At 39.8% G+C, this 13,576-nt stretch overlaps 1 long non-coding RNA gene across 1 annotated transcript; it reads left to right on the top strand.

Moving 5' to 3' along the window:
• The first annotated feature begins 3,119 nt into the window (after positions 1–3,119).
• On the top strand, positions 3,120–9,272 carry LOC132389529 (uncharacterized). Its single transcript, XR_009510581.1, has 3 exons — positions 3,120–3,273; positions 4,926–4,972; positions 9,097–9,272. It is a non-coding gene; the product is annotated as an uncharacterized LOC132389529 (long non-coding RNA).
• Positions 9,273–13,576: the final 4,304 nt, after the last annotated feature.

The following is a 13,576-nucleotide window of genomic DNA, read 5'->3' as shown; positions in this document are numbered from 1 at the left end:
GCGATTGTGAAGGCATTCATAGTGCAAGAATAATTAGTCAGGAATTGCTCCCTGTGACCGGGAAATCACAAATGTCACTCTACTCCTGAGGAACACAGGAAGGAAAAAGATAGGAAATTATTGGTTGCTGACCAAGATTGCAGTGGACGGTGCAATTTGAGAGTCCATGCTACGGATGAGGTATAAGTGCATCTTGGTTCTTACTTCTCCTAACAGTAAGAGTGTTCACTTTGATTTTGTAAATATGTGGATTTCATCTCCAGGCACAGTGAGTATATAAGATCCCCATTTGAATACACTAAGATATGAACTGTTTGTTCATAGTCACAGTGCATTGATTAATCTTCACAAACATGTTTATCCAAATATTTGCGCCATTGCAAAATACTCCATTTGAGGTTGTTCCCCTCCCTGAATCACAATATATAGGGGACAACCACCGAAATCTGATACAGCAGGTCAACGAAAGCAACTTAGATTTCTTCGTTACAGGTAAATCTGATTTGTCTGAGTCTTTCTGAAATAATTATTGACAAGCATTAAATGGAGATGGCTTCATTGGTAAATTGGCAGATGATGAAACAATTGATGGAGCTGTGGATAGTGTGGAGAACTGGCAATAAATTTAGCAAAATGTAGATCAATTGCAGATATAGGCTGGGAAATGGCAAATGGAAATTGACCCAGATAAATGTGACGAATTGCACCTCAGTAAGGCAAACGCAAGACAGAACACTGTTATGGGCAAGGTCCTTTGGTGTTGCTGAGCAGAGAGATCATGGCATCCTAGTTCATTGCTAGTTGTAAGTAGCTACACAAGTTGGTATGTTGTTTAGAAATAGGCTTACAACATGCTTGCATTTATTATTCAAATAATTTAGCTCAATAGTCATGTTCCTACTTTGTAAGACTCTCGTTGGGCCACATCTGGATGACTGCATACAGTTCTGGTTGCCCCACACTTGGAAGGATGCGGAGGCTTTGGAGAGGGTGAAGAATATGTTTACCAGGATGCTGCTTCATTTAGAGGGTGTGTGCTATCACAGGAGGAGTAATAAAATGTTGTTTCCACTGGAGCTCCAAAGGCTGAGGGGTAATCTGATAGAGGATTGCAGGAAGATGGAGGGTATGGACATGGTATAGGCAGGAAGGATTAGTGTTTGGGTGTTTTTGATTTGCTTTATAGCTAGTTCATCACAACATTGTGGCCCAAATGGCCTGGTGCTGTGCTGTACTCGTCATTGTTCTATGTTCTCAAAGCATTTTCATAGCAAACTGACATGTTTGACTGTTACTTTGTAGCTGTTGGTTAAATCCTTTGCAATTTACAACTTGCTATTTCTAAACTCAAGGTAAAGATTCCAATTAGAATTTTAAATCTCTCACAATATCATTAAACATGTTGGCTCCTAAACTACACAAGCAGCAATGACGTTAAATTAGTTTCGACATTCCATGTTCATGAGATGTAGATGTTCTTCTGCACACCATTGATTTAGCATGTCGTAATTTGAGTTAATAGCACCTTTCTGTCACCTTAAACAGTCTGACATATCACAGAAACAAATATTTTCACCCATAGAACTGCCAAAGATCAGATGACTTATCTTTAAACGCTGGAATCTCTTGTACATGAAAGTCGCTGAAGGTTCTGAGATTCTCAAACCACCCTGCCTGGCACATGTGATCAATCCATGGTCAAGGTCACTAAGATCTCATTTCTCTTCTATGCTGATGTTTGGTCTCAACAGCAAATGAATCTCTTGACCATTCCAGAATGCTTTTATGCATTAAGTTACATCGAAAATTTTGGATGATGAGATATCGGCACTAACAAGTGTAATGGGATGTACGGGTGTCCATAATAAAATGGCCACTGAATGTATTATGCTCTGATTGGGCTGTCCTGAACCATTTCTCTGTCATTGAGGTATTTTAGAAGTAGAGTTTCTGATAAATTGAAAAAACAGCATCCAATCTCACTCATGCAGCAATGTTACGACAATGTGTTTGATAATGACACTGATAGAAAGGACAAGGACTGAACACCAGGGAGAACTTGCCCATCTTTTCCAAGGTACATGGAAATCACTCAAGAGGCTTTAACATCTCTGTCTGGATTGCTTCAGAGCTGCATTGAAATAGCATCCTAGAATTTGAACTGTTCACAAGATTGGACCTTGAACCCATTCTATAGCCTCAAGGGAAGAATCACACCACCTGGTCACACTTGACACTGATACGAACTCAGCATAAAAACAACTTTAGGGAAATGGAAAACAATCAGCTCAGCAAAGGCAGCAGTACAGGAACTTGCAGCTCATACGGAATGGAATCTAAATTCATACTCTCTGTGATTAAAGAAGAGAATAGTAATTTTAATGTTATTCTATGTACAATTGAAGGGTCTTCTAAAGTAGTCTTCAAGGCTACTAGAGTCTGTACTTCTGCAGATAATCTATTACCTTCAGTGACAGGTATCTGATTGTACAAGACAATATGTGGGAACTGAATTCAGCACAGATATACTATAGCCTATTGTTGAACACACACAACTTAAACTACAAAAATACAGTATTGCCTTTAAAACTGATCTGATTTACTGTCCCAGCTATCCAACGATAAGTCATTCTTGTCATATAGAAGTATGTCTGTATTCACTTTACCTGTATTCTCAGTTTTCTGAAATATTCTACCTCTCAATTTGTAGTTTCCAAAAGTCATAGGAGCAGAATTAGGCCATTTAAACCCAAAGGGTTTGCCCCACCATTCCATTTTGGCTGATTTATTATCCCTCTCAACCCCATTTGCTTCCCCTGGTCAGGAACCTTTCACAAACATACTAATGAATAATCTATCAATCTCCACTTTACACATCCCCAATCACTTAGCTTCACAGCTGTCTGTGGCAAGCAATTCCACAGATTCACCACCTTCTGGCTCGAGAAATCCCTCCTCATCCCTGTTGTAAAGGGACATACTTCTACTCCAAGGCTGTACCGTCTGGTCCCAAACTCCACCACCACAAAATACATCCTCTCTACTTCAACTCTGTCTAGGTCTTTCAATAACCATAAGCTTTCAATGTCCTTCTTTTCTCTTTACCAGAGCTATCAAAAGTGAGATACCTTCCTCCAGATAATGGCCTTCCAAAAAACACTTGTCGTCCTGGTGTTTCTCCTGCTGCTTGTTAACACTGAGTTTTCCAAAGCTCAAATGACCGGACATTTTGAACACAGATTAAACAGTAATGCAGAGGGAATTTCTTCACAGGTAGGATTGTCTTACCTCCACTTCTTTAACAGTGTTCATTGTTGAAATTGCCTGCAATCCCAAAAATTGAACAGGTTCAGGAACTCAAGTTCAAATTCAATTTTCTTCACAGATATACAACCAAACGAAACAACATTCCTCTACAACGTGCTCCAACCACAGAACATTGATCGCACAAAGCGCATAAAACTAAATATTGTCAAAAATAAGTGAATAAAATATAATTCACAATGCATGCAGTGTGCAGCACATTAAAAAAACAACTAACAGTAAAGAGCTCACTGTCTTGTGATGAGAGGTCGGGAGTGGCAGGGCATTCATTGGTTTTGTAACCTAATGAAAGAAGCTATTACCCAGTCTAGCAGTCATAGTCCTCAAGCTCCAGTACCTCCTTCCCGATGATTATAGGTCAAAGAGATTGGGAGATACGTGCAAGGGATCCTCAATGATGCTTTGGGCTTTGACTAAATCAAATGTGTCAGATCATTAATATTCCAAACAACATTTTATTTAAAGTCAAACATCTATTTTTTGATATAATGAACATACTGAAATGCAATAAAAAAACATTAATTTTTCCAAGTCAAATTGAGTTTATTCTTATTATCATAAATTCAGTGAGGTGCGGATTCAGTACCAAGGAAAATTTGCATGCAGCAACATCACAAAGATGAAGGGACAGACAGCACACAGAATATAGATTATGCATTAGCTCTTCCTTAAGTCATGCCATATGCAATAAAGTCGATTTGCCATCATGAGTATATATTTTCAGAAGTTAATTGGCTGGAATAGTAATGAATGGGAGATTGGTTTGACTAGACAAAATAGATGAATGTTACTTGAGGCAGGCATCCCCAACAGGGCTGAAAACAACGTCAATTACAATTTCCCACGAAGTTACTCACGGACAGTTATAGAAAATCGTGTTGGTCTTGCAATGGAAATGTTCCCATGATACTTCAGGGTTTATTCATCGAGAAGATACTTTGATTGATGCACAAGTGGGGTGGGAGGTGGACGGAAATTTTGGAAATATTTTCTGAGGAGCTGTCTGGTCAAATTAAATAGTGAGAACTGGTGCCGAATACTTTCCTGTGTTCAATGGTGGATGATGTTCACCAATGACGGACTGGGCCATATTTAGTACATATTACAGGCTTTTCCGTACAATGGCATTGATGCTTCCATATCAGGCCAAGATGAAACCAGTCAATAAACTCTCTAACAGACATCTGTAGAAATTTGTCAATGTTTCAGATAATAATTCAAATTTTGTCAAGCTTCCAAGAAAGCATAGCATTTTTGGTGACATTCCAAATCTCCTCAAATTCCTATTGAAATATAGCCGCCGTCACACCTTCTTTACAGCTGTATCAATATGTTGGGTCCAGGTTAGCTCCTCGGACATACTGGCCCCCAGGAACTTTAAATGGCTCCCTCACTGCATTTCTGATCCCTCCATGAGGATTGGTGTGTGTCATTCACTCAACTATAATGTGTCATCTGTCCTCATACCCGAACTCTATATTCTCAAACCCGACCTCCGGAAAACACGGTGAGGAATTTTTCCATGGGCAAGAAAGTCAATGGTCTGAGATAACTGAGCTGCAAGTTGAATTCACAATTCTTTGTTTCTTGTCAATTCACAGGAAAATATGAGCGAAAGTCTGAGAAGCAGATTCCGACGACACAACAGGTGACTTTGTGGTTTGTTAGAAGTAAAGGTCTGTTAAGATCTATTAAGAACTGTGCATTCCAGTGATCCACCACTCTCTGAATAAAAAAAAAACCCTACGCCTCACATGCCCTTTGAACACACGCCTTCTCACTTTAAATGCCTGCCCTTTGATATTTGACATTTCAACCCCGGGAATCAGATACTCCCTGTCTACTCTATCTATGCCTCTTTTAAACTTATAAACCTTCATCGGAATTCCACACAGGATCTGGTGCTCCAGAGGAAACAACTCACCGTCCTTTCCAATTGTATCCAGTCTCAATTGTAAGCTAAGCTTTCGCTGAGGAAATACAGCTCCAGTAATATGATTTTTATTTCTGCATGTGTGTGTGTGGCAAATATCCATCGACATTTCCTGGTACATGCTTCAGAGCATCGACTGATGATAAGAGGATGTTCACCATGACACTGGAGTAAACTCTAGATGTCTCATTCTCCTGTGTAGTAAAGGACTTCAGTTTGCTGCATCCTACTGCAAGTTCTGAGTTATCATAATTCAAAAATGAGCAATGCTAAAAGTTCACGTGCAACGGTTGTATTTATATTTTCTGCCCATTACACTACTGGTGTTTTTGGCAGCAATAAAGGTCTTCCTTCTCTGGCTGTGTTCAGTGCTTCCTTCATCATGTCAGTGTTACGCCTGTGACAATAGACAATAGGTGCAGTAGACCATTCGGCCCTACAAGCCTGCACCGCCATTTTGAAATCATGGCTGATCAATTACTATCAATACCCTGTTCCTGCTTTGTCCACATATCTCTTGATTCCCTTATCCATGATACCTATCTAGCTCCTTCTTGAAAGCATCCAGAGAATTGGCCTCCACTATCTTCCAAGGCAGTGCATTCCAGACCCCCACAACTCTCTGGGAGAAGAAGCTTTTCCTTAACTCTGTCCTAAATGACCTCCCCCTTATTCTCAAACCATGCCCTCTGGTACTGGATTCTCCCAGCATCTGGAACATATTTCCTGCCACTATCTAGTCCAATCTCTTAATAATCTTACATGCTTCAATCAGATCCCCTCTCAATCTCCTTAATTCCAGCGTGTACAAGCCCAGTCTCTCTAACCACTCTGCGTAAGACAGTCCAGACACCCCAGGAATTAACCTCGTGAATCTACGCTGCACTTCCTCTACAGCCAGGATGTCCTTCCTTAACCCTGAAGACCAAAACTGTACACAATACTCCAGGTGAGATCTCATCAGGGCTCTGTACAAATGCAGAAGGATTTCCTTGCTCTTGTACTCAATTCCCTTTGCAATAAAGGCCAACATTCCATTAGCCTTCTTCACTGCCTGCTGCACTTGCTCATTCACCTTCAGTGACTGATGAACAAGGACTCCGAGATCTCATTTTATTGCTCCATTACCCAACTCTAAACCGTTCAGATAATAATCTACCTTCCTGTTCTTACTCCCAAAGTGGATAACCTCACACTTATTCACATTAAACGCCATCTGCCTAGTATCTGCCCACTCAGCCAGCCTATCTAAGTCACCCTGAATTCTCCCAGCATCCTCATCACATGTCGTACTGCCATCCAGCTTAGTATCATCAGCAAATTTGCTGATGTTATTTTTTATGCCTTCATCCAAATCATTAACGTAAGTGGTAAACAGCTGTGGTCCCAATACCGAGCCCTGTGGCACCCCACTAGTCACCACCTGCCATTCCGAGAAACACCCATTCACACCTACCCTTTGCTTTCTATCTGCCAACCAGTGTTCTATCCATGTAAATGCCTTCCCCCCGATGCCATGAGTTTTGATTTTACCCACCAATCTTCTATGTGGGACCTTATCAAATGCCTTCTGAAAATCAAGGTACACTACATCCACTGCATCTCCCCCGCCTAACTTCCTGGTTACTTCCTCGAAAAACTCCAACAGATTAGTCAAGCATGATTCACCCTTGGTAAATCCATGCTGGATCGGGCCAATCCTATCACTCCTATCTAGATATGCCACTATTTCATCCTTAATAATGGACTCCAGCATTTTTCCCACCACCGATGTCAGGCTGACAAGTCGATAGTTCTCTGTTTTCTCCCTCTTCATTTTTGAGAATTGCAAGATCGCTATTAAGTCAGGGTAGGAGACCCAGGAAATGAGAGAGAGAAGTTTGGAATGTCCTGGCCCCCAGCGATACAAAGCCACGGAAAAGGTCATTGTTTCTTGGAGGCGGAATTGTGTATTGAGTACTCTGCTTCATGGAAGCCCTCAGGCAACGTGGGCAGGTTAGGGGATGGCATCATTCCACCCTGAGTGACATCTGAGACCCTATGAGTGGGGATAAAAGAGGGTCTGGGGAACAGCTCCTTGAGACGCACCAGAAGAAAGGCTAGAACTCCTGTAACAGCGTAATAGTGAAAGCCGGCAGAAAAGCCCACGTAGAAATATAGAAATATAAAACCATAAATAATTAAATAATAATAAATTATGCCAAGTGGAAGTAATCAGTGATTCATAGTCATTTTATTCGTGACAACATTAATTCGTTATCTGCTAAGCACTGTTTCTGAGTTTAGTCTATTCATTTACTATATTAATAATTCACATGTCAAGACAAGACAAGGTAAAGGAGCAGAAGTAGGCCATTCGGCCCCTTGAGTCTGCTCCGCCACTTCACCATGAAGTTAAGTATTCTCCCATCTCCAATTTCCGACTTTTTCCCCATATTCCTTGATACCCTGACTAATTAGATTCCCATCAATCTCCTCCTTAAACACCCTCAATTATTGGGCCTCCACACTGCATGTGGCAGCGAATTCCATAATTCCACGACCATGATGCCTCAAACAGAATTACAGGACAATGAGTTCCAATCAATTTGCAATCAATGCCCACATTACACAATAATCCGTTTTGCTTTGGTATCATACTACAAACTTTCTCAATGTTTCTGTTGACATGTCACTCATTAAGTGAATACCAAATCGTCAGTCCTGTTGTAGTGATTTGAACTGCTTTGTAATTTAATTAAAATTGTCATTTGATAACGTATATTGATAACTTTCAAGAAAAGTAATCAGTCTATAATATTAGCTAAGCAGAGTCTGCTGTGTCACATATCGGGGAATGTTTCTGTTCTCTTGATAAAACTAGATCTATGTAAAGGCAACAAAGGAGCACATTATGAACTTTAATTAATATTGTATAATACAATAGTTGTATCTAGTCTCAATTGTAAGCCAAGCTGACACTGAGGAAATACAGCTCCAGAAATAATATTTTTATTTCTGCAAGGAGTATGTGTGTGTGGCAAATATCAAGCAGCATTTTTTGGTGCATGATTCAGAGCACACGACTGATGATAAGAGGATGTTCACCACGACATTGGAGTAAATTCCAGATGTCTCTTTCTTCTGTGCAGTAAAGGAATTAAATTTTCTGCATCCTACTATAAGTTCTGAGTTATCATAATTCGAAAACAAACAATGCTGAAAGACAAATGCAACTGTTCTATTTATATTTTCTGCCCATTACACTACCGGTGTTTTTGGCAGCAATAAAGGTCTTCCTCTCTGGTTGTGTCCAGGGCTTCCTTCATCATGTCAGTACTTCCACTTAGTTTTCTCTACTGTCTAGTATGCATTTCATGTGGAGACTCAGGAATACAGTTACACTCAGATGTAGAATTATTCTTTATTGCTTTTCCAGACCAGTTTTGATTTACCAGTCTGAATTTTTATTGCTGAACTGAAACCCTGAACGGGCAGGACCCATGGACATCTCTTCGCCTGGCCTCTACTTATTGACCTGTTAGGTATGGCTGATACTACCAAGAGCTAAAGCAGAAGGCCCTGACTCCAGACAACATAGAACTCAGTGTCATTGAGGCACATGGTCCTTCAAACCTGATGACATGTCTGTGGTCTTCTTGCTGCCCTTTATTTATTGCCATCCCTTATTTCAAGCATTGGCACAATTTAACATTCATCATAATCCACTTCCTCTTGTTCCAAACCTTTATGTGTCAGGTTTTTTTTTATCCTATTCAATATTAATCATTTGTTGTATTCCAGGTTTTAAGGTACTATGCTTTCAGTAACAAATGAATATTTCTGAACTTGTGTTGTAGATGGCGAGCTGCCCAAAAGGAACGAGCACTCCCAGCAATGATCCATCGGAAGGAATTCAGTCTGCCAGAAACTTCAGTCAGACAGACAGACTGAACGACATACTTTATGGATCCCGAAGGAAATTGGGTCTCGTTACATTCATACTAAGCAGGAATTGTGTAGAAATATAGCAATATTTAACCAGAAATAATTAAATAATTATAAATTATGCCAAGTAGAAATAATCAGTGATTCATAGTCACTTTATTTGTGTCAACATTAATTCGTCATGAGCTAAGTACTGTCTCTGTTATAGTCTATTCGTTTACTCTATTAATAATTCATATTACATTCGACCCATTGAGTCTGCTCTGCCACTCCACCATGAGCTGAACTATTCTCCCATCTAGATCCAATTTTCGACTTTTTCCCCATATCCCTTGATACACTGACTAATTAGATACCTATCAATCTCCTCCTTAAGCACCTTCAATGATTGGGCCTCCACACTGTATGTGGCAACGAATTCCATAATTCCTCCACCATCTGGCTAAAAATATGTACCTTTTGCGATAATTTGATAAGAATGCCAGCAGGATAGATAAAGGGGATGCAGTGTATTTTGTATATCTGGGCGTTAAGAGGTCCTTTGACACAAGTGCCACACAGAAGGCTGCGCATTTAATTAAGAGCCCATGGTATTACAAGAATGTTACTAACATGGGTAGTACATTGGCTGATTGGTAGGAGGCAGCGAGTGGGAATAAATGGATCCTGTTCTGGTTGGCTGCCAGTGGCTAGTGGTGATCCGCAGGGTTCCTATGGGGCCACTTACTTTTATGCTGTATATGATGACTTAGATGAAGGAATAGATGACTTTCCTGCCAGGTTTGCAGATATTAGGAATATTGGTGGAGGGACATGAAATGTTGAGGAAACAGATATTATAGAAACATAGAAACACGGAACTACTGCACAATACAGGCCCTCCAGCCTACAAAGCTGTGCCGAACATGTCCTTACCTTAGAAATTTTGCATTATGCCGATGACCTTTTGCTTTATATTCCTAATGTTGAGACTTTATTAGCTATCGTACATTCTTTTGTCTCCAGTTTTAGTCAGTATTCAGGATAAGAGTGAACTTATTCTATTGAATCATTTAGTATCAATTAATACTAACCTTCCTTTTAAAATTGTAAGAAATAAACTTACTTATTTGGATGGAACAATTACTAAGAACCATAAATAGTTATTTAAAGAAAATTTGGGCCTGGGACCCCAAGAACCCTCTGATCCTCCTCACTGCCAAGAGTCTAGGCATTAACTCTACATTCTGCCATCATATTTGACCTACCAAAATGAACCAGGCCACACTTATCTGGGTTGAACTCCATCTACCATTTCTCAGCCCAGTTTTGCATCTTATTAATGCCTCATCTCATTAAATTACCTCGTCTCAGTCATTTATAAAAATCACGAAGAGTTGGAGTCCCAGAATAGATCCCTGAGGCACAACACTGGACTCTGGCCTCCATGCAGAATATGACCCGTCTCCAAGCACATTTTGCCTTCTTGGGGTAAGTCAGTTCAGGATCCACAAAGCAGTGTCTCCTTGGATCCCATGTATCCTTACTTTCTCATGGGGTTGAGGAGGAGATAAAACAAAGGATCATCAGTGATTGAATGGCAGAGCTGATTCAATGGGCCAGATTATCTCATTCTGCTCTTATGTCATATGGTCTTAAATAAGTACGTCTAAAATTAATTATTTATAATAATTTTGTGTTTAATGGGGACAATCTCAAGAGCACAGATATTAGGTATGGTGAATAAATGTTGCCAATATCAGTAGTAACCACTTCCAGTCTTACAATAAATGCTAATGAAGAACACATTGTTTGTATGCTTCATTGATTGTTAATTATTATTACAAGTGTTGCACTATTTCACATTTCTTTAACACACATTATACAGTATTGAACTTCTATTGGCTGGAACTTTTGGTAGTGACACTAAGTTTCTGACCTTGTGCTGTTGATCAGATTTAACCCAGATGCTCACTGTAACTTGCGGAGAAGATATTCCTGATGTCACTTTCAGGGTCTATGGTGCAGCTGTCTGAAAAAAATGAACAGCACAAATGTCATTATTGTAATCGACATACGGCAACATACATCATCTCCAATATCTATATGATTTTCACTCCAATGGAAGAACTGCAGGAACGAGACTGCAGGATTTTCTGGGATTTGAAATCAGATGGTGTCATTCTCGTAAATGCTTATGTAGTGTTCTCGCACAGCTGTAAAATAACTCTGAACTAAACACCAAGCATAAACCAATCAATGAGGCGGTCCCAGTAAGATTAACCATTTAATGTTCACTCTTCCACATTAAGGTATGGTGAAAACTGTTGATAAAACAATACAAAAAACATACTGTATTTGTTTCCTTCTTGACATCACATTTACATCATAAACACTTGCAAAAGTAAAACGACAACAACAATCTTACATTGAAGTGCAACATACAGTCAGAATCTACCCATGCCATTGACTGGCTTTAAATACATTTCAACACAAACTATCCGCAACGCTTTAAATAACAAAAAACATAAACTTTATCAATCATCATTACTTTTAACAGAATCAGCGTTAACATTTTTAATTCAACATATCGATTATCTCATGAACTTAGGGCGTTGATTCACTAATGTTTCTCGTGCGTAGAAAGAAAACTTTTCTCGCGCTGATACTGTACACATAAGCCCCCTCCTTCCTGTTTCTCCAAACCGGTATTCTCCCACAACACACGGCGAAACCGGGAGTGACGTCATCGCATGCCGCTATATATCACAGAAAACGAATTTACTTTAAACAACCTTAACTTTAACTAGAAAATGATAACAAACAAATTACTAAAGCAAAAGTATAATAAACTAAACAAATGCCTTAAAGGCAACACAGCTTAAGATCTCAAATGACTGCTCCGAAGATAAAATAATTGGTTATTTGGGGAAAGAAACAAGTATATATAATAAAGTTATTACGAACTCCGTGGAGCATGTGGGGATCTTCAGATATACAGGCACTCTCGCTTTCTTTCTTTTTTTTCATTTTCTTTTTTTCTGTAGGGTTGTTAGAGGGGAGGGGCTAAGGGTATATTTGTTTTTCTTTCTGTAATTATTTGAAAACGCAATAAAAACGTTTTAAAAAGAGGATCATTAAAAAAGGTCATTTAGTACAGAGTTATGGAAAAACTTCTTCTCCAAGAGAGTTGTGGGGGTCTGGAATGCACTGCCTCGGAAGGTAGTGGAGGCTTTCAAGGAGCTAAATAGGTATCTTATGGATAGGGGAATCAAGGGATTAGGGGACAAGGCAGGAACAGGGTATTGATAGTAATTGATCAGGCATGATCTCAAAATGGCGGTGCAGGCTCGAAGGGCTGAATGGTCTACTTCTACACCTATTGTCTATTGTCACAGGCGTAACACTGACATGATGAAGGAAGCCCTGAACACAGCCAAAGAAGGAAGACCTTTATTGCTGCCAAAACACCAGTAGTGTAATGGGCAGAAAATTTAAATAAAACAGTTGCACCTGAACTTTTAGCATTGCTCATTTTCGAATTATGATAACTCAGAACCTGTAGTAGGATGCAGCAAATTGAAGTCCTTTACTATACAGGAGAAGGAGACATCTGGAGTTTACTCCAGTGTCATGGTGAGCATCCTCTTATCATCAGTCGATGCTCTGAAGCATGTACCAGGAAATGTCGACGGATATTTGCCACACACACACATGCTCCTTGTAGAAATAAAAATCATATTTCTGGAGCTGTATTTCCACAGCGTCAGTCTGGCTTACAATTGAGACTGGATACAATTGGAAAGGACGGTGAGTTGTTTCCTCTGGAGCACCATAGCCTGAGGGGAATTCCGATGAAGATTTATAAGTTTAAAAGAGGCATAGATAGAGTAGACAGGGAGTATCTGATTCCCGGGGTTGAAATGTCAAATACCAAAGGGCAGGCATTTACAGTGAGAAGGCGTGTGTTCAAAGGGCATGTGATGGGTAGGGTTTTATTTATTCAGAGAGTGGTGGATCACTGGAATGCACAGTTCTTAATAGATCTTAACAGACCTTTACTTCTAACAAACCACAAAGTCACCTATTGTGTCGTGGGAATCTGATTCTCAGACTTTCGCTCATATTTGAATTGACAATTAACAAAGAATTGTGAAGTCAACTTGCTGCTCAGTTATCTCAGACCATTGACTTTTTGCCCATGGAAGAATTCCTCAACGTGTTTTCCGGAGTTCGGGTATGAGGACAGATGACACATAATAGTTGAGTGAATGACACACACTGATCCTCATGGAGGAATCAGAAATGCAGTGAGGGAGCTATTTTAAGATCCTGGGTGCCAGTATGTCCGAGAGCTAACCTGGACCCAAAATATTGATACAGCTGTAAAGAAGGTGTGACGGCGGCTATATT

This window comes from Hypanus sabinus, unplaced genomic scaffold (genome assembly GCF_030144855.1).
Source record: "Hypanus sabinus isolate sHypSab1 unplaced genomic scaffold, sHypSab1.hap1 scaffold_591, whole genome shotgun sequence".
Taxonomy (NCBI): Eukaryota; Metazoa; Chordata; class Chondrichthyes; order Myliobatiformes; family Dasyatidae; genus Hypanus; species Hypanus sabinus.
This window is presented reverse-complemented; position numbering and strand designations above follow the sequence as displayed.